General features: G+C 39.3%; 1 protein-coding gene across 2 annotated transcripts in view; it reads right to left on the bottom strand.

Moving 5' to 3' along the window:
* The window catches only part of WASHC3 (WASH complex subunit 3), a 52,428-nt gene that overhangs the window by 13,078 nt on the left and 15,445 nt on the right, over window positions 1–23,905 (bottom strand). The gene's annotated exons all lie outside the window — the stretch shown is intronic.

Raw genomic sequence — 23,905 nt, 5'->3', positions numbered from 1 at the left:
ACGAAGGTTTTTCTTTCAAATGATAGCCAAGCTTTACAGTGCTGACAATATCCTAAAGGGAAGAAAAAAAAATTCAGAGAAAGTGGCTGAATCAAGATCACCTTAGTCCCCGAAGTCAAGTGGTAAATTCAAGTACTGAATGAAGTCCTTCCCATTTTCCTGAGCTTTTTTGTGATACATTTTAATATGTTATATTCATGACCAAAAGAATGCACCAATCATGCACCTTTTATTAAATCTGTTAGGCCTAAGACCTCAACTTGCATTGACATGCAGATAGAGGCAATGGATTATTTTTTTTTTATTTGTGCAGTGAACAACTATTGAAAACAATTTGATTATTCTCTGGCTCCAAGCAGATTTTCAGTCAACAGCTTAACTATTTTTTTCAGCTGAAATGTGAGTTGACAAGTTGCAGGAAATTGCCAAAATAATATTCTAGCAAGGTATAATTTAGCTGCGGCTGACTCTTGTTAAATACTGCACTTTAATTTTTACAGGCAAGTGATCTCTAGAGATTAGCACAGATAATGTCACAGCACATTTCTTTTGCTTTGGTACAGGTCCTTTTTTCTATATTTTCATATTTCTTAGCAACAAGAAATAGCACTTTTTTTTTTTTTGTTGGAAGCTATGCTAGAAATATTTTCATCATCTACTCTGCATGATGTTCTCTACTTGTCAGTCCATCAGGAATGATTGAGGAATTCCTTTTGCATAAACTCCAGTAAATCACATGATACTTGCTGTTATTTTAAGTGTTAACGCTAAATCATTCTGCTGCTTCCAAAAGTGAAAAAGCTGATTTTTCTAGGTTGCGCAGATTGACCTGCAGATGAAATACCACTGTTGTGGTCTCTGTCACAGTTCAGATCGTGTAAGGATGAAACTTTATCAACTCAAAAAACCTAAATCCCCTATTGTCTTAGGACCCTGTTACTTGTTCTGCTTTGCCTTCCAATGTGCACTAAGCCAGTGATGACCTTACCACTGGCTTTTCTCAGGTGGAAAACTCAATTTTAATTTCTGGTCTGCTCCGTTTGCATACTGCCTTACCTGTGACAGCAACATATGTTTGACAGTAGTACAATAATCTTGATGGTGAAGCATTTATTTCTTGCTCTTAATACTGGTAGCAAAACTTCCAAGCAGATTAGAGGGATTATGGCAACACGTCCGTGAATTTTGGACATTCCAGCGTGAAGTTTGTAAAGAGGTTCAAGAGCTTGGTATTTTAAACTCCTCTGTAAATACAGTCTTAGTCTCAATCTTGACCACATTTTCACAAGCCTTGAGGCTTTAGAGCATCTGTTTAAAGACTGCAGAGGCTGTTGGGTCGGTTCCCAGTGGTTTACAATGTCCACTGGAAATATTGTCTCTGGAAGAGGCTGGAAGAGCTGTTCTCCTCCAAGAAACAGTGAAAGGCAGCATGGTGCATGTATTTTAAGAAGGGCTAATGTTTGTTTCCTTGGAAGATGAGTTAATGTGTCCATTTATTTGGGAGAAATGTGGGCAAGTAGCAATAGGCTTTAATATATAAATTCTCTGTAGCTTTATCTAAAAACTATCAGAGCTGGGTCTGTCTTTCACTGCATTTGTGTGTGTGCCAGTGCTCATATGGTCACATGTACAGGAACAAGTAGTACTGGCATGATGAGACCTGGCAGTGGTCAGAGTCCTGCATCTTGCTGCAATACACAGAAATAAAATTACATGCTGTATTTTATAAACAACCACAGTGATCTGATGAGCTTTGGCTATATTTTGGATTAGTAATACAAATCAGGAGTGTTTCTCCCATCCTAAGGAGAAAACAGGCGAGTCCTACATGTGGTATCTGTATTTTTCCCCGTACACAATAGATGGCACTAGCAGCCCACATGATTTGGGTTTATTTCTCCTATTCAGGCAAGCAAGTACAGTAGTTTTGTAGGTAGCTTTAGCTGATTTTAATAGTTGTCTGGAGGCCCAGTTAAATGAGTTTTGTATTGTGCCTTTGTGGAAAACAAGTCAGATCTAAGTTTCTTTGCCATCCCTTCTTGCCTTCATCTAAGTCAATATGTTTTGCTACTGCTATGTGTAGTCTCATAGCAACTTCAATTTTGAATTAATTTCTCTAAGTCAAAGGAGACACTTGCTGCAGTTAACCACTGGCACACGCTGACATCTCTCATTAGTACACCACTTCTCCTGGGAAGCTTTTCCTACCCTATCACAAAGAAAGTACATTTCACTCAGTTGCTTCAGTAGAATCCTCTCAGTTTGCAGTGGGGATTTAGAAGACAATTTAGACCTTGTTTTCATAATACAACTATATAGAAGGAACAAGATTTTAGTATTTCAAAATTGCAGCCAGTCTGCACCCAGAAAAAGTGACATGCCTGGTTGTAAAAAAAATTCAAAGGTAGCAGCTGTAGCTATTTAAAAATGCACTTTGCATGTAAAAATGTCTTTTTCTTCCAGTTGTTTCCTTGCCTAACAAAACAGTTAGCATTGTCTTCTATGAAGTGTAGCAATAATGCAGGCTTTCAAATATTATCTTACCTGGAATGATACAAGTTTAGCATTCACAGTCTTAAATTAACTATCGTTAGTAGCATGGATGATTCTCTAGAAACTCACACCAAATGTTGTATGGATTTTTAAAAACTAAATACAGAAAACACTGACAAAGTAAAAGTGATTCATTATTGATAGACATCTTTAACACAGTAGAACTTTCTTCCTCCACAAGCACTCTCCCAACACACTCACAAAACTCATTATAGCTACATTTCAACGAAGGTTTCTCTGATGAACACCTAGACTTTCATCCTGAGACCTGCAGGAACATTCTCTGTAGCTCTGCTTTTATTAGAGATATTAGCAGCTGATGGATCTCCATGCAAAGAGGTGTCTTTCTTTCCTCTCACACTACATCAGGTGGCTGAAACATATTAGATGGTTTGCAGGGAGGTTTTTCTTCTGGTTTGACTCATTCAAGATGATATTTTGATAATAAAATAATTTTGGGGAGTTTTTTCCTTTAAAATTATAAATAGAATTTTGTGCTTATTTGAAATTATTCAAAAAATTTCAGTGGGATTACATGTAAAATCTTGTCTACTACTTAGAAAAGATTTCAACATAAGTCTTCCTCTTCAGGCAAAAATATAATGTTCAGAAATTCCATCAGATCAAATATCCCTCTTTTATTATTGAGATCTAGTTAGCTTTAGAGGATATAAATTCAACAGGTGATATGAAACTTCACTTGAAGGAAAAGTGATCTTCTTGACTTTAACCAACTAAAATCAAATTACAAGACTTCTACTGACTTTAAATGTTACTATTTCTTCCTCTGCTGAGCAAGTGCATATGTTGTTCACAGAGCCTGGGGATATTTCCTGAATAGATCCTGGTAGAATAATCAGCATAATAACAGATCAGCAGAATAATCTCAGGGATGAATTTGGAAAACAAGTTATCTTCTTCTAAGCAGTTTGAAGGAGACATCAAGCTCTAAGACTGCTTGTTCTCCCTCTGTTCCTTAAACCCAGCTTGTTTTCTTACTGAAGGAACACAAATTGAGAGTTCAAAGTGAAGTATTTAGACCTGAGTTCTCAGAACCAATATCACAAGTACAACAGGATATAGTTCTGATAAAGCCTTTAATGACATTTAATTTGAAATTCAGCGCAACTGTGTGAAGATGGCACTGTGACAAGATCTGAGACATCCCCAAGTAGCTGTAACAGTCTTAGAAGTAACTGAGGAAGCAGGATCCAAGATTCAGCAAGCACTTGTTTTCGCAGGATTGTGGAAGCTTTCCATTGGCTTGGCTTCCTCTGGGTTTTGGGGGCACGGAGATGGCGCCATTTCTTATTTCTCCCTTTGTCCTCTGTCCTTCTGTGTTACCTAATACTCAATTCACACAAATTGTGTTGGCAAACAGCTCTCCCAAAATGTTAGTATTAGGATGTGGTTTCTGTGATTCTGTTCCAGAAATCATCTTTCTTCATGACAGTCAACAAATTAGCCTTACTTTCCTCCATTTTGTGGTCTCAATCTGATGTCTAGGGAATTTGAACGTATGCAGGTAGTAAGTCATGGGTGCTTTCTGACCTGACTGCAGACCAAAATCAACTCTCAACTGAGATCCTGCTTACAGCTGGCATGGCTGCTTAGCTTAAAAGTGTTTAAACCAAATATTTGGGGTAATTATAGTATTATAGCAGATTTTAAAGGGTGATTGCCAGTGCTGTCAAAGGGTGAAGCTGACATTTTTTCAGTACCCCTCCTTGCAAACAGCTTTACAATATGAACACTATTATTGTATTAACATAGTTCTTTAGTCTTGAACTGAATTTAAAACATGCTTACTGTTTAGGGTAGGCAATACAAAATCCTGATTGCTACTTTCCTGGAATTTCAACCAAAAAGAATGGTACAATATTATATAATCATGTTTTTAAAAAATCAGCTTGCAGTTTTACATGGCATCTTGTGTCTGCTTGTGGCAGCCAGAACTGAGCGTTGCCATTGAAAACAGAGAGTCATGGCAGTGTATTCACTCCAAAAATACCTTCTGGTTGCAAAAATATTTAACAATGTTAAGACTAAAGAGGAGCGAGAGGAAACTAAAGAAAGGCAGAATTGGAAACTGTTCATTGCCCTGTCAGATAAAAATTCACCATGGAAAAATGCACAAACAGACAAATAAAAAAAAATTCTGAAGTAAAAATGCAATCCAGCAGACCACTGAGTCTTCTTGAGTAGGGCTGAAGGATGAAAGGGGGTTGGCCTTCAAACCACCCAGTTAAATTCAGTGAGCAGAAAGCACTGGGCATCAGGCGTTCAGCTCGGGACTGGGGACAGATAAGTCTCTCATGGATTTCTAGGAAGAGCAGAAACTCTGCCTTTGCGCATAACTCTTTTGGAAAAGAGGTTTAGGAAAAAACAGGAGTTTCAGAAACCAAAATCCTAGCAATACCATGGATGGGTTATTGAAACCATCTCATAAATCACAGTAGCAGTTAGACAGCAAGGCAAAACAGGAATTAGTGATGTCTTTTCTTTCAAGGGCAGCTGAAGATGGGTCTTCATCTGGACTACGTAATCGTGTTGCAGAAGCAGCGGTTCCCAGGTGTTTGGGGCAGTTTTGTCAGTTACTCTCAAGGCTCAGAAACAGGGCAAAAGATTTGAAGCTGACGGAATGGGTAAGAAAGAGAGGAATCCCTGCATAAGAAAAGGGGGGAAGGAAAAGGTAGAATTTTGTCTCAAAGTCTGTGGAAATGAATATGACATTTATCTCTGGCCTCAGTGGAAATAAAGAAACATAGAGAGACCCCTTTATTTCCACATAAAGAATTACAATAAATGACATCAAATTACATAGAGGAATCAGGAAGCACTTTTACGCCATTTTCTGGTTACTAAGGATCAATAGGTATTTCCTTTGATAGGTTTCTTGGGAGTCAAGTAATATTGAAACCACAGTCCCAGGAGCGTGAGAAGAGGGTCCTACTCACAGATTGAAGCAGAAGGAGTTCCCATTTCTGTGGATTTTTAGTGTAGAATTTGGAATATCAAGAGGTTGTTCTTGCTTGTAAAGGTCCCCACATAGCTGCTGGTGGGAAGATGCCAGATTGTTTGGCAGTCCCACAGGGAACACAGGGGAGATTTTTGCCAGAAAAAATCACAAACTAGAAGCGGAACACAGTCTTTGTAATGAAACAGTGAGGAGTGAGCAACACAAGATGGTTGTGGTTATCTGCTTCTGTCCCCAGTGTCATGTAGAAGACTCTGAACAGGATGTCACTGTGGGTGCAAGGAGGGTTTGCTTGATTAAGATGGGTTCTCCATTCTCAGCAGCTAAGTGATGGCTGAAATACATCTCAAAGAAGCATGGGAAGATTGAAACCTAAGTGGGGAGCCCTGTGCTTGTCACTGAGATAAAAGAAAAAGAAAAAAAAGAAAACCAGTGAAATTGGAAATACAACAGATGCAAATCTACAAACCTCTGGTCAGTCTAACAGACAAGTACTGGTCTGGGGAGACATAAAAGAGAGAGGACTATGCTGATGCAACTGGAAGAGCCTCAAGCTAAATGATCACCCACCAAATAATATATAATGAAGTCTTAAAACATCTGTTGATGATCAGGAAGACAGAGATTCCAGCAGAAAAGGGTGAAGATGGCTCTTCTTACCAGTGTTTACACTTGCCTGCATTAGGATCAAATGTGCAGTGATACTTCACCCAACCAAGCGTATGGATTTGATAGCCCATCTATGAAATACTCCACACAACAGACAGTTCTGTTGGTCTACTGCTAAGCCACTGTTTAACAGAAAATATTTCTAATCTGAACCTACTTCTTACCATATGTTTGTTGCTGCTCTTATCATTTCTTTTTGGGTTGTTGTGAATTTTCAGTATCATTTTCTTTAAACAAAAGAACATGTTAATCAGAAAGTGCCAAACAACATCTTAATAATGATTATGAAATCTCCTATAGAGAATTTCCTATTAATTTTCATAGTGTTTTGAAGAAAATTCTTTTGAAGGCTTTTATAGGCTCTTGTCCAACATATCTGGGGAGTCTGTTTTTCAACATCTAGTTTTACTCTTTAACATTTATTTATGGCCACTTCAGTGCCTTTAACGTCCTAGGATTGTAAAATACTTTTTTAACCACCTTACTGATCTTAGATTTGCACAAATTTGGACAAAGGCCAGCTGATTCATTAGTAATTAAAGTATAATCACAAAATTGTTCCTAAAACAACTTCGTTTACTGCTGGTGTTCTGCTTTGCAATGCTGTGTGTGAGGAAGCACACAGAGCTGGCTTTGTTTCAGCTACCTACAGCCATACCAGATACTTTTTGTGCAGGGTGCAGGCAGGAAGCTATAGAGGCTGAAGTTCACAGTAGAGACTGCAAACAGGATACGAATTCTTCCTTTCAGAAACCTATTCATTTTTGTCACCTTTTTCCCCACTGTTTTTTTTTTTTAAACTTTGTTTTTATACCTGCTTATTTTTGAAGAATTCCAGTTGGTGTCATCTTTTTCCCCATCCTCTTAGCTGTGAGCAATGCAAGTTTTAGAACAAACTGGAATGATTTAGGCTTCTGGTACTTCCTGGCTGCTTAAAAAAGTCCAAGTAGCTGGGAGCTTCTTCTATCTGTATTTACAGTGATGGGAGCAACTGCTTTTATAATGGATCCTCTTAAACTTGAAATATAAATGGAAATGTCTATTCCCTTGAGATCATGTCCTGTTTGATGCTGCTTTTCATTCTACATATTGTTCATGGTAATTCTTCTCCTGGTGCAGTAAGAACTGGTTCTCCTTTGCCTTTCAACTCTGCCTATAACACGCTGTTTGTATACAGCTCATTATTTCTTTATACCTACTTCTACAAAGGGACAGTGCTGTTTCAAATAGGGCAGGAATGGCTAAGCCCGTCATCCTACTGCCCAGGTATCCTCAAGGCAGTGTGTCTTTCTGCAGGTGACATCTGACATCCCACACAGAAAGAGAGGATTCTTTGGGTGAAATGTTCTCAATCAGTAAATACTTAAAGGTAACTAGAAATTGAAAAAATATGAGGGGTGTCCTCCTAAGTAGTACATCTGTCAGTAGGATATTCCGTAAGAAGGCCATAAGAAAGAAAATTATGAAGTGAGAAACTGTTTGTGTAAAGAATAAATTGTTCAAAAATTAGGTATTGTTACTAGTTCTGAATTAGCTCCTCTGATGTTACATCAAGCCTTATTAGCCTTCTTTTAGCAAAAAAACTGAGGTTGTTGCTTAACTTTCTGGAACAAGACATGAATTCCTGAATTCCATTGTTTTTCAGAGGCTGTGGTTTGATTCCCAGAACCAAAATGAATCTGATTCTTGAGCTGGCATATACCCTTAAAGCATTCCTAGATCAGAGCTCTGAAAAGAGAGGCTTTGGTTTCAAAACCTCTTCCACATTAATGGGTTCCTTATGAGTGATAATAGTGCAATTATGAGAGATGGAGAACCAGACTGAGCAGTTGCCCTTTTCATGTTCATTGGAGGGGAAGGAGTAGACACTGGGGGTCGTGGGGGGAAATTTGGCCTAAGGAGGAAAACAAAATCTTCTAACCATGTTACATGGCATCTACCATGTTAAGAAGGCTGTTTACAAGAGCCTTACTCATTCAACATCATCAAAATATTGTGGAATCTTTCCATGCTGCTTGAATTTAAATCACATTCTGTTCCTGTCATGCTCATCTGCTCAATGGCTTTGAGGGACATTTGCAGAAAAAGCCCTACTGCTTACTGGTTTTGGCTGACAGCAACTTGTGAGGCAGGTAATCAGTGGTGACCAACACTACTTCTGTCTACTGAGTACTGGAGTATTCAGTGCACAGTTGTTGCTCATGGGGCTGGGCTCTGTAATTTTTCTTTTCTGTTTGTCATCACCTGTCAAGCAGTTGAATGCATTAATGAAAATTTGGCTCCAGTTGTACAAATGTATATGGGCTTATCATTGCCTCTACATGTGTTTGACTGGCCATGAGTTCTGTACACGACAGTGAAACACAAATAAGCACAAATAAATTCTTTCTCCTGGAAAGAATAAACTTCCTGTACTATACAATGACATAACAGTAAAAGTATCACAGAGATCAGCTTGGTTGGCACCATGTCCCTGGGCTATTCACCCTGACACACTGGGTTAATTAGCAAATTACAACTGGCACTTCATTTATCATTGTGTCCAACCTCTTATCCAGAAACGGTGCTCCATATACAGCAAGACCAACGACAAGTACTCATGTGCAAGAAGACCCAGAGCCAAAGTCAAAAAATGTTTTGCGTTCATTTACACTGTGCCAAAAACTACAGGCTTCCCTAAACAGCTTAGAGCTTGCTGATACCTTCATGGTAACAGTGGGGAAATGCCCAGCAGAGCTGGAAGGCCAAGGGTTCAGCATTCATAAGGCTGCAGATGTAAGTCTGGGACAGCTCCTTTTGTCAGTCCAGCCTGCACATGTGACTCCCTATTTGACTTGGCTGTTGGAGCAATGTCAAAAAACTTATCTTACCTCATGGGTAATGATCAGAACTATCTAAATATGTGCTGGACCATGTATCCAGATTCAACAGTAAGGATTCCTGGATGGAAAATTTCAAAGCTATAATTTTTTGTGGCTGATACTGCTCCATCAGATGTAATCTAATTAGTAGATGCTTGTCTTGGTTTCATGAAATGAAATCTCCAAATAGTTGTTTTCTCCCTTTTCAAATTTTTTTTAATCATTCCTGTGTTCAAAATTATACTGGATGGAGACAGAAAACTAGAGAACAGTTAGCCAAAATCCAGTGTATATCAGCTTTGATGGCATACCCAAACTCCACAGACCAACACTGTGATTATATTAGATTGGGAAAATTATTTTATCTGTCAGGATGAAAACTGCTAAGCTCCTGTCTTCTGAAGCTTTTTGGGGAAAAGGTCTTCAATATTCTTGTGGAAGATGCCCTGGAAGCCTGCTGATTTAAAGCAGATGGGCTTTAAATCTTGCCTTTTTTGGGGGGTTATCCTGAAAAATAGAGCTGCCTTTCTCCTTTACCCAGCACTTAAGAACTCTTGCCATCTCAGAACAGAGTCATGAGGCACAGGAGTAACTAATTCCCTCATTCAGAAAACAGATCTTGCAGTCTTATTGTACAAGGGTGGAAGTAGCAGTGAAAAAATCCTCTCTGTTGTTATGTTTCATGTTGTTATGTTGCAATGCAATTCAGTCCCAAACCTTCTGCTCTTGTCACAGAGAAGCAAAATAATGTAGGTGACAAACTTTTCTTATGAAAATCTGCACTGTCAGGAACCAGCATTTAATTTCCCTAGAAGAGAAAAGTACTGCATAAGACTTTTTAATAAAGCCAAGGAAAGTCATCCTTGGGAATGCAGGAGGATTTTTTGGGGTGATAACACAAGACTACACCTCATGAGATGAAAGAGGAAAGATGTCCTTACAGGAATCACTTTGGGCTTTCTGAGAAACAAGTGGTATCAATCTGGGCAGAAAATTCCATTAATTCCGAGTGAATTAAACTAAACCCAAGAATTTTTCTGGAAACAGGCCAACCAAATGAATAAAATCGAACTATAAACTCGGTGAACTTTGTATGATGCGGAGATTTGTTTATTTATAACAAAATGTAGAAAAAAGAGGCAGGAACACCTATCTGGTAACATGAACTTCAAAGTGCAAAACAAATATAAAGCTAAGAATCAGTCAAGCCCAGGAATCCAAAACAAAGTTTGTTCAAAACGTGAGCAGAGGCACAGCTGTCACAATGCTGACTTGGCATTCTTCAGGTTTCAAAGGAAAGTCAAGCCCATCAATATTTCCATATCCAAGTAAATCCATACCTAGTCTTAGCTGCAGACACTGCTCTCATTCACTAGAGAAAAACACAGAATGTCAGTTGTCCTTAGAGATAAAAAATCCAAATCAACCAAACAACATGTGAATAATAGCACAGTGATATCATATTTCTGCCTGCTACATAGAAATCAAATTGGACTTAAAAGTTGTCATAATTTCAGTTATGATTTAGAAAAGTGATTCCCAAGGAGAGTTTGTGAACCACCAGTCATCACAGCAATCCTCAGAACCACTGACAGTCCGAGCTCCTGACAAAAACTGCAGCTTGGCAATAATTCATTGCTTTATTTTTTTAAAGTATTACTGACTTGGAATATTTTTTTCTCTCAATTATTTTTCATAAGAGAAATTTTTTTCTGCAGTCAGTTAAGTATTTCACTGAGTTTTATTCACAGCATGCAGTTTAGGGAGCTCATTTTTTTGTCCTTACTGCCTAATTGACTACTGCAAATTGCCTGCAGGAAACTTACAGAAATAAGATAGGTTTTTCATAGGTGAGTAATGCTTTACCTGGAGAAAACAGGCTTTATTTTGCACTGTGTATGAATTTCTTTTAAAAAATGGATGAAAGTCTACAGAGTGCATTTCTGAAATGTTAATATGCTGACAGATCAGTAAATACAAAAGTTGAGAAATGAGAATTTGAATGATTCACTCCATTTAACTGGAAAGAGAATTTGCTCCCTGAGTCTCTTTGAAGTCAGAGGTCAGTGGGGTTATTTTCCGCAGGCTTGCTGACACATGAAGGAGGACAGGTGTTTCCATGGCTGGCCAGACTAACAGTGGCAGGAAGGATGGAACCACGCTACATTGACTTTATCTTAGCTCACCAAAACAAGGCTTCAGCTGTGGTTTTGAAGAAGCAGAAAACTTGAATGGCCAGCGGCAACAGCAGCTAATGGGAAGCAGAGCAGAGAGCAGCCTGCTGTGAGATGGATGGATGGATGGATGGATGGATGGATAGATGGATGGATGGATGGATGGATGGATACATGGATGTCTCCAGCAGAATCTCATAAAACTGTAGCTGGGACAGACACCTGTGGGCTCCTAGCTTCCTAGCTGTCAGAAAGGTTCGTGCCACTTGTGAAAGCTGAGAACAGGAAGGACAATACCCCAAAGAGGAGCCACTCTTGGGCACCATGAAAAAAAAAAGCCAGTCTTCCTCACTGCTGCCTTCATCCTCCCTTCAGTTTATCACTGTGGCAGTCTTGTCATGAGAGGCTGTTATAGACTTGGCATTAATTCCCCTCTCATCTCCCATTCTTGCTCCTTGTTGCTGTTTCCAGGGTCTTCCTGACAACATTTAGCTTAGTAAAGGAGCACAACTGCTCTATAAATCTCAGGTACAGCTCTGCTGTCTGCAAGTTAGACCAAATGGCAGCTCAAAATCTGGCAATTCCCTGCAGCCTGCTTGCAGGAGGACTCCAACTTCTCCTGCCTTTGGTGGATTAAAATCAGTGGGAGGTAATTATTGTTATTTTTAGCAGAAGGCTAAAGCACAGAAACCATAAAATAGCTGGAAAAGTCTGAAATGTGGAAAATCTGAAATTATTCAAAGGCTTGTTTCCAGTCTCCAGTTATTATCACAAAACAGCAAAATCTGATTCTCTATCACTAAAGTTTTCTTACTGACTTGTCTGCCACATTTCTGCTGGCACCTCTCAGCACACGTGTCCTTGATCCAGCATTTGTATCTCTGATTCAAACAGTAACAAAGAAATCCAAGTATTTCAAATTTGAATTAGTTTGAATTGAATGTGAATTTTTGAATATTTTTGGACACATTGCCCTCTAAAAAAAAAGGAACATAGAAACAAGGAGAAAAAAAAAAAAAAACAACTCCCCCCACCTTTTAAATTCTGTTTTCTGTGCTGAGGTCACTGTCTGTCTTCTATCCCACGCCCCCTGTGGGGTAGAAGACACCCACTCACCCTGAGTATTTACTCTAGTATTTGTAGCACCATTTTGAGAGTAAGTTCCCTATGATTTTGCTTTGTGCAAAACTACACGCCAGCTTTAAAGCTTCTACAGTAAGTTTTTATTTATGAGTCACTTGTACCAAAACCAGACACTTTTGGAACTGCATGCTGCCAAGTTAGGACATCTAAGGAAAACAAAAATGAAAATTTAATATTAAATCTTTTTAAAGTTCCTTATAATGATCTGACAGCAGGAAAGCCCCTGCCTCACATGACATCTAGAATTTCATATTTTGTCATATACTTACCTAACTATATTGAAACTGCCAGACATGGTAATTTCTATTTAGGCAGCATATCTGCACTTCTGCAACAGCTCAGGCATTATACTTGTTATTTGAAAACAGGTGACCAAGAACATTTTTGGAGCAGTCACCCTTTGGCCACATGTCCATATGCGCTGTGTAGGACGAAGGTTTGGTCAGCTGGAGCTCACACTTTCTCCTCTACCCTTACCCACGAGGGACCTCAGAAAACCTTTATTCTGCTGGTTTGGGTTGCTCTCTCTCCTTCTGTCTTGCCATGATGAGTATATGACTAGAGCAAGTGATGGAAAGAATTAAAAAGTTCATACCTGCAACATACACAGTTCCACTTTTCCCTCAAGCCTTTCTCTCCCATGTGGCAAATCATCTTTCTACGTAGATGAGAAAAGGAATGAACACAATAATCAGCAGAACTTTGTCAATCTGAAATGCCTTCCATCCTTTTGCAAGTACAAGCCTTTTTTTTAACTGTAAGGGTGCCGGGGAAGTCCATAAGAAGATGTTGCAGATCTTAGACTGATGGTGCTAATAAAGACTAGAAAGACTTGCAGCTTTTAAAACAGGGAAAATTACATGGCATGAATTGCACAACACTTCCATCTCTGGCAGTTTTCAAGGCATGGTCGGATGGGGCTCTCAGCAACCTGGTCTAGTGAAAGGTATAGCATACCCTGCCCCATAACAGGAGCAGTGGAACTGGGTGATCTTAAATGTTCCTTGCAACACAAACCATTCTGTGATTCTATGACTCAATATTTCCTATCTGTGTGTTTTAACTACAAGACAAAGTATGGGCTCTCTTGATCATTCAGTTCCTCTTTGGCAATAAGATGCTTCTGGATTAAGTGTGAATAATTCTAAAAAGCTACATATGTAGAACAAATATGAGTGTCTCTACTCCTATTTTTGAATTTAAGACAGGATTGGGACGAAAAAGAAAGCCAAACCAACTCACAGTATAGGATAAAGAGAATAAAATACATCATATCTTCATTAAAGTGATATTAACTGCTTTACAAAAATACTTCTGACTGATCATAAAGATTTTCTAAAGGGAATGTGACAAAAATATTCTAAAGGGAATATGACAAAGATTGTTTTAAAGTTTCACACATATAAATTACACCTCCTTGCAAATAGTTTTAAGTCTTTCAAACCCAGAAAACTGGGGTTTTTTTTCCAGAGCTCTCCATTAAATTTTTCCATCAAAACTTTGAAACTCACTGAACACAAAATAGTTGCACAAACATAGATGAACATCTTCACAGCTGTGTAATTCAAGTTACTGCCCCCATAGTGCTCAGACAAATGATGCAGAGTCATGCTGACAGTTGTTTTGGTAGACCTCTTGTTTGTTTGTGTGTTTTGTTATAAGGGAAACTCTAATTTCTCATATCTCCATAGTTCCACCTAACCAGTTAGAGAAAACCTGCTACAATATGGGGCATATGTCACTACTTCGGTGTTTAATTATTTGCTACTATCTTTTTTCCTCATCAGGAGTCCAAGTTACTAACCATGTCACATGGAAAAGTACAAGTTTACTAACGGCTGTAACTGAGTTTTGCCTCAAAGGAAATGCAGTTCTAACACATTGACTCAAATGCCTGCCTATATATTTGGAGATGGCCAAGATACACAATTTGTACCGTTCAGCCACTCTCCAGACATTCAAAGTGGAATAGAATTTTCTATAATCCTAAATTTGCCCATTTTTCCACTTCACCAGCCAAAAAAATGTATTTAGAGGATGCATTGTAGGTGCCTGTGGTAACTGGGTATATTTATCAGGGCATCAGATGTTGCACCTTTTTACTGCTCTGTCTGACAGAAAAATATCTCCTTTTATTACAATTGGAGTTTTCAGTTTTCTGTCAAGAACCCCCTCCAATATTCAGACAGCCTTTCAGGGTGTACTACTAGTGCCAGAAAATAAAGTTTTACCAGACCTTCCCAACATCTAGTTTTATGCATCACTGCCTATTTTTTATTAGGTGTTATTTGGTGTCTTTTCCACACTATCCCTCCTCACACAAGAAGACTGAGTCAACCCTTTTCTCTCAGTCTCTGCAGCATATACGTATTACAGTTTCAAGCCAAAACTGGGCTTTGAGACCATTATCTGTTTTTTCCCCTAAAAATGCAAGCTGTAAATGGTCAGTTTTAAAGCTACCTGTGCAACAGTATAATCTGAGATTCCTCTGCAAGTGCAGCGCCATTTGTGTTTTGATTCTGCAGTTATGCTCTGTATTCCCATAGGGAAGCTCCAATTTTCCTGGGGGGTGATGCAGGGCAGCCATTACTTCCACAATTCTTGTACAAGATATTTCGATGCTTTTTAGCTGAGAGGAACTCAGCAGAAAATGTTGTACCAGAAATGGACAGGGAAATCCCTGCTGTGGGCTGCAGCACAGGTCCTGTCCCCCTCTCACTCTTGCTGCTGTGCTGCCAGGCTGGGGCTACCAGGGGCACCGTCCTCACTGCACAAAGTGAAAGTGGAGCTTTACAAAGATTTTACTGAAGGCTGTAAAGTTCTGGTGGGGCTGGACCTCTCTGGGAGGAGAGAGACAACTGAGGAGACCAATCAATCATCAGTCTTGAAATTCTTTAAGAAAACCCTCTGTTCTGATTTTCTAGCTTTGCTCCCTCCACACAATAAGCATGCTTGGTGATCACTGCAATGTGCAATGACTCGGTGTTCTCTGGACTGGAACGTGAATTGCAAAGTCAACTTCACTTCAAATCTACCTCACCACTATGGATCTGGACTTTGGGCTCAACCTGGGCTCAGTGTCTGGACGATGCTTGCTCTCCTCCTGCATGGTCTGTGGGACTGTGCTGGTGCTGACCAGCTCTGCTCCTACCTTGCCACCAGCCTCAGCTCCTGTCTTGCCCTCCCTCAGGGGAAGAGAATCTGCCCTTGGTGCTGCCTGGCAAAGGCCTTCCCTCTGATCTAAATGCGAGAACACTGAAACTTTCAAAAATTAGTATTCTTTTAAAAATACAAAAATTGTTTTTTTCCCCCCTAACTTTCTCAAGAAAGTCAAGAAAGAATTTTGAATCAGAAGTTTCAGAAACAAATCATACTAAGCAGGGCACCTGGACTGGAATATTTCATCCCAATGACTGGAACATGGCAGGTCTAAAAATCTGCTTTAAGTGGGTCTGACATTTTTATAAATACTTTTGTGACCTTTTGCAGGAAATGGATGCGTGGGATGAGGAGAAGCATAAAAAGAGGGGACTAGGCAAGTCAGTGAGGCATCAGGAAGGAGCTGGAGGAAACAAAAGGAACGGAAGGAGCAGGTCAGTCTTTCCTCTCCAGGTGCTCCAGTCGTTCCTGTAAAAGAAAAATTAATTGAAAATTGACTCAAGCTGCTGCAGCCAGCTCAGATTCACCACCACAGTGTAAGAGCTGGCAGGAATTTCAAGTGGCATCTTGACCAGCTGTGCTCAGAACTGACATTCTTTTGGGAAGTATGGATAAACGCTCCGGTTTAGAGAGCTAAATATTATTCCTGCTATTGCCATGGGACTGTTTATGCAAATTAATGTCATGCTGAAAGGCTTTAGAAGGAATGAAAAACGTGACAGGCTGTAAGACAGAACACTGGGGGTAGCAGAAATGAAAGAGACTCTTAAGTCAGACCCCTGAACTTTAGCCTTTGTTTAATCTCAGTGACTCATTTAACTACGGGGAAAAGAAAGCATTTGCTCATGATGTATTGTTTATCTTTTACTGATAAAGCTTCTACATATAACACACAAAATCTGAGAAACACTGAGAAGTAGTAGCACTGGTGTTTCTCATATTTGCAGTCAACTATAAATTCAATTTATAAGTATGTCATCTTGGGAGTAAAATGGAGCTGATGGTGGTTAAAGCAGCTGTAACTTTCCCCTCCTCATACACTAGAGAACCAAGAACTAGAGACATCTCTCCTTGAAAATCAAACATTTTCAAAAATAATTGTTTTACTGTGTCTTGTTCAACAAATATTTTTGTGATTTTTGTTGTTGTTTTGACATCCCCACCCCCCCCCCGCTTTCTTCTTTCCTTGTTTCACATGCAGCACAGGCCATTAACAAAGAGACTTACAGGTGGCTTCTTGAGAATAATGATCCAGGAGAAGAGGAAAGCGACAGCACCCTAGGATGTTTCATATTTACAAATCCTAACCGAGAGGCTTCTGTTCCCTCTCATACAACTTTACAAAGCTGTCTTGTCTTGAAAATAGCAACCAAACCACAAAATTATTCTGCTACTGCTTTCCTAACATTACCATGAAATAATTCAGATATTGAACACCCTAGTACTTTGAGTCTTGTTTTTTTCTTTTTACTTGTGTTTTGTTAAAGAACAATTTTGTAAGGCTGACCTAACATATCTGTGATTTCTTCTGGGACTCTTGAATGGAGGAGAAAAGCTTTTATGTGGTTTTGACTTCCCCATTTCTTCTTTCCTGGTCTAGAACCATCTAATCTTGGCTTGTGCCTACAAAGTTGTAGCTGCAGTGTGATGGTGCCAGTGATTTTATGGAAGGTTTTATCACAATGTACCCTCTTCTTCCCAAATCTTGAGTAAAAAACCCATATACACCAAAGGAAAAACCACTTCAGAGCAAGGTGAGGAGAAGCCAGAAAACAGTTTGTGATGGCAGGAATTATGGAGAATAATAATGTGTATTGTCATGACTCCCTGACTTAATGAACTTCAACTGAGTATTGTTAAAGACCCTGGGGACAGCAGCAACAGATTTTCTGATCTCTGAAAACACCAAAGAAGTGTACTGGGGGTATTTTCCATTAAATTACCAGCTGCTATAGTTAAAAACCAAACCTGCCATAATCTATTTTGTTAATTCTTTGTTTTTAAAGAAAAATAGTAGTTCTTGTAGACAAAAACCTCATGTAGGTCACTAAGGTTGCAAAAAATACTGTGTAAATGCTGTCATAAAACCAAACAAAGCAAAATTATTCTGCCATGAATAGCATGTGGTTACCATTTGTTTACAATTTAGTCCAGCTATCAAAACAAGTTAAACATTTTGCTAAACAGTTCACAAACATTTTACAAAGAACACAGATTAGGGGAGGTAAATGCAGGGTTTGTTCTTCTGGTGTCAGCTCTGATCCCTGAGCCTGGGCATCAGGCAAGGTACAAAGGCTGATTATATCTGCTGCTCACTGCGCTGTCCACGGAGCAGCTGATCCCACTGCAGCCACCCTAACATCTTAAGAGAAAAAAAAGTAGTGCAATGAATTAATTCCTTCTTCTTTTCATTTCATTCTTTACGAAATAAAGGATTTAGAAAGAGGAATGGGGTCCAGGGTTGACAACACATCATTTTACACAGTACACAGATGACTTAAGACCAGCAATTGTAATTTGTCTGGAGGATAAACAGGGAAATGTTTTGCACGAAAGAGCTGTTGGAAGTGATGTGCAGAAGGGGAATGTCTGGTTGCCTGTGGAGGCTGAAGGGAGTCCTGCTTCAAAGCCAAATTTCAAATATCATCTGTTTTCACTATAAACTATGTAACAAAACAAGCCTCAGTAAAATTTTCATATAAATGGGGGAGAATTTGTTTTGCTTTTCTTCCCTGTGATTTCTTCTCTGATTCAGAAAGATGTTTGAAGGAATTTTGTTTGCTTGGACCTTGAACATAAATAAAGAATGCACACTGCTCAGGAACAGATGAAGTGTTACAAATTGGAACTGAAAATATAAACGTTTGGAAGTTAGAAGTGGTCATGTGAGCATGCGTATGTGTAGATGCGTTTTCTTTGTGACATGAAAGAGGTCATGTAATAAAAACTTGCAAAATCTGAGGATAAATATTCTGTCCATAATGAAGTTAAGCACCAAATAATGTGTTTTTCTCCCCAGTCACTTTGTTTGCTTATGTAAGCTAGAGAGAAAAAGATCAAGCAAAACTATTAAGTGAAGACTGCCACTAAAGTGAATTTGTTATGCAAATCTAAAATCAGAAATGCTGTCTATCCTCTAGCAAAAATTAAGTGCATTGAAGAAAGGACATGAAATGCACTGGTGACGACTGCTTGCAACTGACAGATACAAGACCTGCAACAGATAAGCAAATGCCTGCTGATCCTAAATTTCTCTTGTGTGACAGGCATTCCTCTTGGAAGGTGATTCCTGTGTGATAAGGAGTCTCCCACAGTGAAGATACATGCTGGAAAATGTCCAAAGTATGGCATCCAAAATGGCATGGCTGCTACCTCAGTTGACTGTGTGACATTAATTGTGGCTCTAGCTGGACTGTGTGCTCAGTGTGTGAATGAAATGGTAGATGAGCTGCCCAACAGAGATATACTAAAAGCTAACACACACAGACACACACAAACCATAACCTCTTTTCAGAAAGGAAGCCCTTTCAGGGGAAGGTGGGGCTCAGGGCTCCTGAAATCAAGTTTTTGGGTCAGCAGAGCCCCATTGTGTGTCATCTGGCAAAGCCTGCTCCTGACAGCCTGTCCATTACTTATCACGCTGTCCCAGCAAAGGCATCTGACAAAAGAATCCAGTGTCAAATACTTGGGCAAGATTGAGCAATTCAGCCCCCGGGTGAGGTGAGATTAGCAACACAGGGAGCAGCAGCCAGCTGGGGCCTGACAGGGGTAGCTGTGTCTGGTGCTGCTGGTGGCTGGGGCTCATTGCAACGCTGGGACATCCTCTGGAGACTAACAGCATGTGATGGAGCGAAGGGATGGATGCTCAAAGGGACAGGTCCTGGAAAAAACAGCTAGTGCAGGGTGGGCTGCTATGTGTGACGAAATAGACACAATAACTGAAATGGAAAAAAACATCCGTAACAGCAGAAAGACAAGTTCAGTTATGGAACACACTCTGTTTATACGGCAAAAGAAAAGTTTGTACTCCCACCTGATTTCCTGAGGATTGCCTTACACAACACCAGCACAGCATGGTCCACTTGTGAGCACAATATAAATAATTCCCAAGAAGAACTGTCCTATTGTTCCTGTCCTCTCTGCCAAGGCTTCAGTCACCACAAAAGCATGGCATCTCTCCTGATCCAAGCTGGTCACATTTTGAAATGTTTTCTGGTAACTGCATTCTTAGAGCAAGAAGTTCAGGGATTTGACTTCCTAGGAAGCTTGAGCATGTGCCTGACTGGCTTTGGTTTCTAAGATGCAAGCTCACGTGTGCATTTCCTACAGCAGGGCTACAGTCCACACAGCCTTATGCTCATAAAATGTCACAGGAGACCCTGGAAAAAAGGAAACTCTGTTTACTGCACCTCAGGTTCTATCTGCGGGTCAGACCTCACTGACGATGAATCAGTATTGTGGTGTTCTGCTGATTGACATGTGGCTTGAATAAAGAAAATCCAGGTGACCATCCTATAGTTGGGTTTAGGGCTGTAACCAGAGGGGATTAAAGGCTTCTGTTGAGAGGGCCCAATGTCAGGGAAAAGCATGAATGGGGTATTGGGTAACACCTCTTTGTGGCATGGATCACTCGGGGTATAAGAAGGCTTCAGCTGGGGATGCTTCAGCTCAAATGCTTTTACATCTTTTGTCTTTTTTACTTGGTTATTTACTTTTTATCAAGTCTATAAGAACCCCACTCTTTGGGATGCATTCCTGCTGTCCCTACCCAAATGTGACTAAAACTAGCCAAGAGGTTCTGAAAGTTGAGGCAAACTAAGGAAAAATGTGTATAAAGTGATGATTTTTTCCGCAGTAAATCAAGCTAAACACTTCTCACAATTAAAATATGCAGAAATTATCACAGAGTTATCCTGTAAAATGGAAGAGCTCAAAAGACAGCTTGGTTACAAATATAGTAATAGGTCAGCTCAACAATGATTGAAGAGCAAATATGCCAGGAGGCTGAAACAACAGCAACAAAGCCTCACATTTACAACAGAAGAGGAAGCAAATACAAAAGCCTAGTAAGAGGCAGAGAGAAGCTACAGTAACAAAGATACTACAAATAAACTCCCATCCATGATATTTTAACTGAATTCAGCTGTTTTGAAATTATCTTCTTGACATATGCTTTTGTGCAGGCAGGCAAGCTTCTAACATCAGTTTCTTAAACCACAGCAAACACGTGATAAAGCATTATGAACCATTTTTCACTTAATCTATTTTTTTACAAAAATACTGGTTGTCCCCTGAGGGAAAAGCAAATTATGAAACAGCTGAGAAAAAGATAACTCATTTCCTCTGTTCATTTCCCTCCCTACTTCTGATCTACTTTAAACAGAGGTGAACTGGATCCAGAAGACCAAAGGATCATCTCAGTACACAGAATTGTTCTTTGTTTCAAAGAGTTGTTGCGAAGTAGTAGAGAGAAATCAATACTGCACAATGTTAACTGTGAACAGTTTGGCTCTCACTGGGGATTCCCAATGTCTATAGGAAATCACACCAGGATTATACAATCTGCTGAGAGCATGGAGTCAACTAAACACTAGAGATCGTTTGCTTGAAAGCAAAAAGGATCATCACAGTTCTGAGGAGGGAGGCCTATTTAAAATAGGCCTTGGAAGTTTGTTTCCAATTTCCAATTCTTCACAGCAGGTTGGTTCATGTGTACTCAACTTCTCACCAATACAAGTGACTTTAAGGATAAGGTTTACCAAACAGTTGATGGTAATCACCTATAAAAAGAACTGTTCACATAAGTGTAAAAAATTACTCTCAGATCCGTTTGTTCTGGCTTGTATTTTCATCACTCAAATAAATGTTCCTTCTAGTGAAAGACTGGGCTAGCATTTACTTTGCTACAACTTCTGATTCTACAGACCAGGGCAGGAGGCCATAATGAAACACAGGAAGTGATTTCTAGTACATATTCTAGAATATACAAGAGTTTGAGAGCCAAAGAGTGCACTACCTAAATCAGAGAATACTATTATTTACCATTTCATTCCTGCAAGGAGATGGCACCAATTTTGAAGTCTGAAGCAAAGAAAACCAGCTCTCTGCAAAGTGAATGTTTATTCAGAATTTTCCTTTCCACCCATTAACCTGAAAATGGTAAATACACTGAATGAGAAAATAATCCATTAAAGTCAAGACATAGACCTAATTTTTTTTTTTTTTAAAGCAAATAAAATGAAGTGCTTTGTGCTGCATCTGTCCTCACCCAATGATGTGCACTTTAATTTATGGTTCTGCAGACTCATCTCTTCAGAATGTGACATATCCTATGCTAAGCTTGTTTCTGTCACTCATTTTTTGTATGGCATGAAGAATATTATTTTAATTTTCTGCTTCATTACCCTCATAATGAACAAGCCCATGGAACTCCCTTAAAACAATATTGTATTAGCGAAGTTAGTGAGTCAAACACTAGGCAGGAATATCCACAGCTTCCCAAATTAATGAAATTATTGTTGGAAGCACCAACAAACTTTTAATTTAGTACTGAGCATCAATCTCTGCTCAGGGTTGGAGTGAAGCCTTGGTGGCAGGAAAAGGGACTGCAGTGCTCACATCCTCCTTTAAGGCACTCAGTACTGACTTTTAGCACAGACAGAATGGCACAATTAAGCAAACCAGGCACAATTAAGCAAGCCACGCTTTACTTGCAAAGTGCCATGAATGGAGAGACCATCACATGAAGCATCAGGAACGTAACACTTTGGACACCAGTGCAAGCATTTGCAAGCACCAAACGCCTGGTGTGCAAAATGCCTTTGGACACCAGGCATTTTGGCACCCTGCTAGCAGGATGCCAAATTTTCAGAAGAAAATACATGTCCTGTTCTGCAGACAAACTCATTGTAAGACTGTTACCTCTGTTTAGCTTTTCAGAGAGAAAACTGGATCTCCAGACAGATTGAATTTAAGTTTCTTGCTATGTAACACTATGGAAAGCAAAACTGACCTGATCACACACAGCTCAAAGTGCTGATCTTAGTGATATTCTCTTTTTCCACGTACAGACTATAGTTTGCTATTTTTTTTTTTTCACAGAATGTCAAACTATACACTTACTCACTGGTGTAAATAACACACAGTGGAAAGAAAAACAAGAGAGAGGAAGAGACTCAGCTTGGAAAAAGAACCATCAATTTTCATTTCAAATGTAGCTGAACAGAAGACTTGAGAAGGAACAGATTAATGATTACAACTGCTAAACCAGGACTTCACTATAAAGTTATCATGTCCAGATGTTGTTTTTGCCTTTGACAGGTTTGAGGTTTTACTTACAAAAACACAGACATGCATCTAGTCTAAGGGCATCTACATTCATTTAAAGTGTCTGTAACCATTAGGAAACTAATCTTTATGCATTCTGCACTCCCATTCACCTGCAAAATGAGGAATATGGTGATGGGGTTAAAAATGTTTGTTTAAACAGAGAATATATAGTTTACCAGTAGTACATAATTAGAATTAACAGATGCATTCCGTGGTTATTCCAGCAACACTCTGCAGTAGTTTTATGCCTACAAGTTGTAATACTGCCCCAGATGATGAGTTTAAATCCACGGAAAATTTGTGTAGATTAGATGTGTATTACTGACACTTCTTAATGTATACCGTATCTTATAAAAGTTCTGTTGGAAGCTTTTAAAAATAAACGTCTCTTAAAAATGGACTTTTTCCCTTGAAAGTATTACATATATCTGATTACTGTGCTGCCAAGCTGAAATACTCCCTCCATCTTCTATTCCAAAACAGATGGCTAATAATGAGCACCTTGGAATATTCTCTGCTTACAGTATTTAGGTTGCGGTTAAGGACTTTCCAGCTTTCTGGGTTAGCACATCTCTAGAAAACTGCTGCAGATCAAGAAGCACCAGCACAGCTGACATAATTCAGTCTCAAACCAACCTTCCCATACTTAATAGCTCCTCCTGCCAGCTGAAACATCTCAGATTGAATGTGACTACAGCTTGAGCAAAGGGATGTGTTCAGGAACAGAAGAGCCTGAAGTGAGCAGAGGCTCCAAAGGTAGTGGAAGCAATATGACTTCTGAGACACTGAAAGTAAAAAGGATGGTTTTATCTTTTTTTTCCTCCTAGTTCCTCACAATTCAGACATTTAGATTTAGTCACCATCCAACTGGGAGAGGAGACAAGTGGCAAGATTTTTCTTAATGTTTCTGCACGTTTACTAACATTGCAATACTCCAAAGTCATCTACCCTGAAAAGATCATCCAATTCCTAAGCATTTAAATTCACAATCTCTATTAATGAAACTGTTATTCTGTGACATATAATTACTGATTAATTAT

Source organism: Taeniopygia guttata, chromosome 1A (genome assembly GCF_048771995.1).
Source record: "Taeniopygia guttata chromosome 1A, bTaeGut7.mat, whole genome shotgun sequence".
Lineage (NCBI taxonomy): Eukaryota > Metazoa > Chordata > Aves > Passeriformes > Estrildidae > Taeniopygia > Taeniopygia guttata.
The sequence above is the reverse complement of the archived record's forward strand: the minus strand, read 5'-3'. Positions and strand labels throughout refer to the sequence as shown.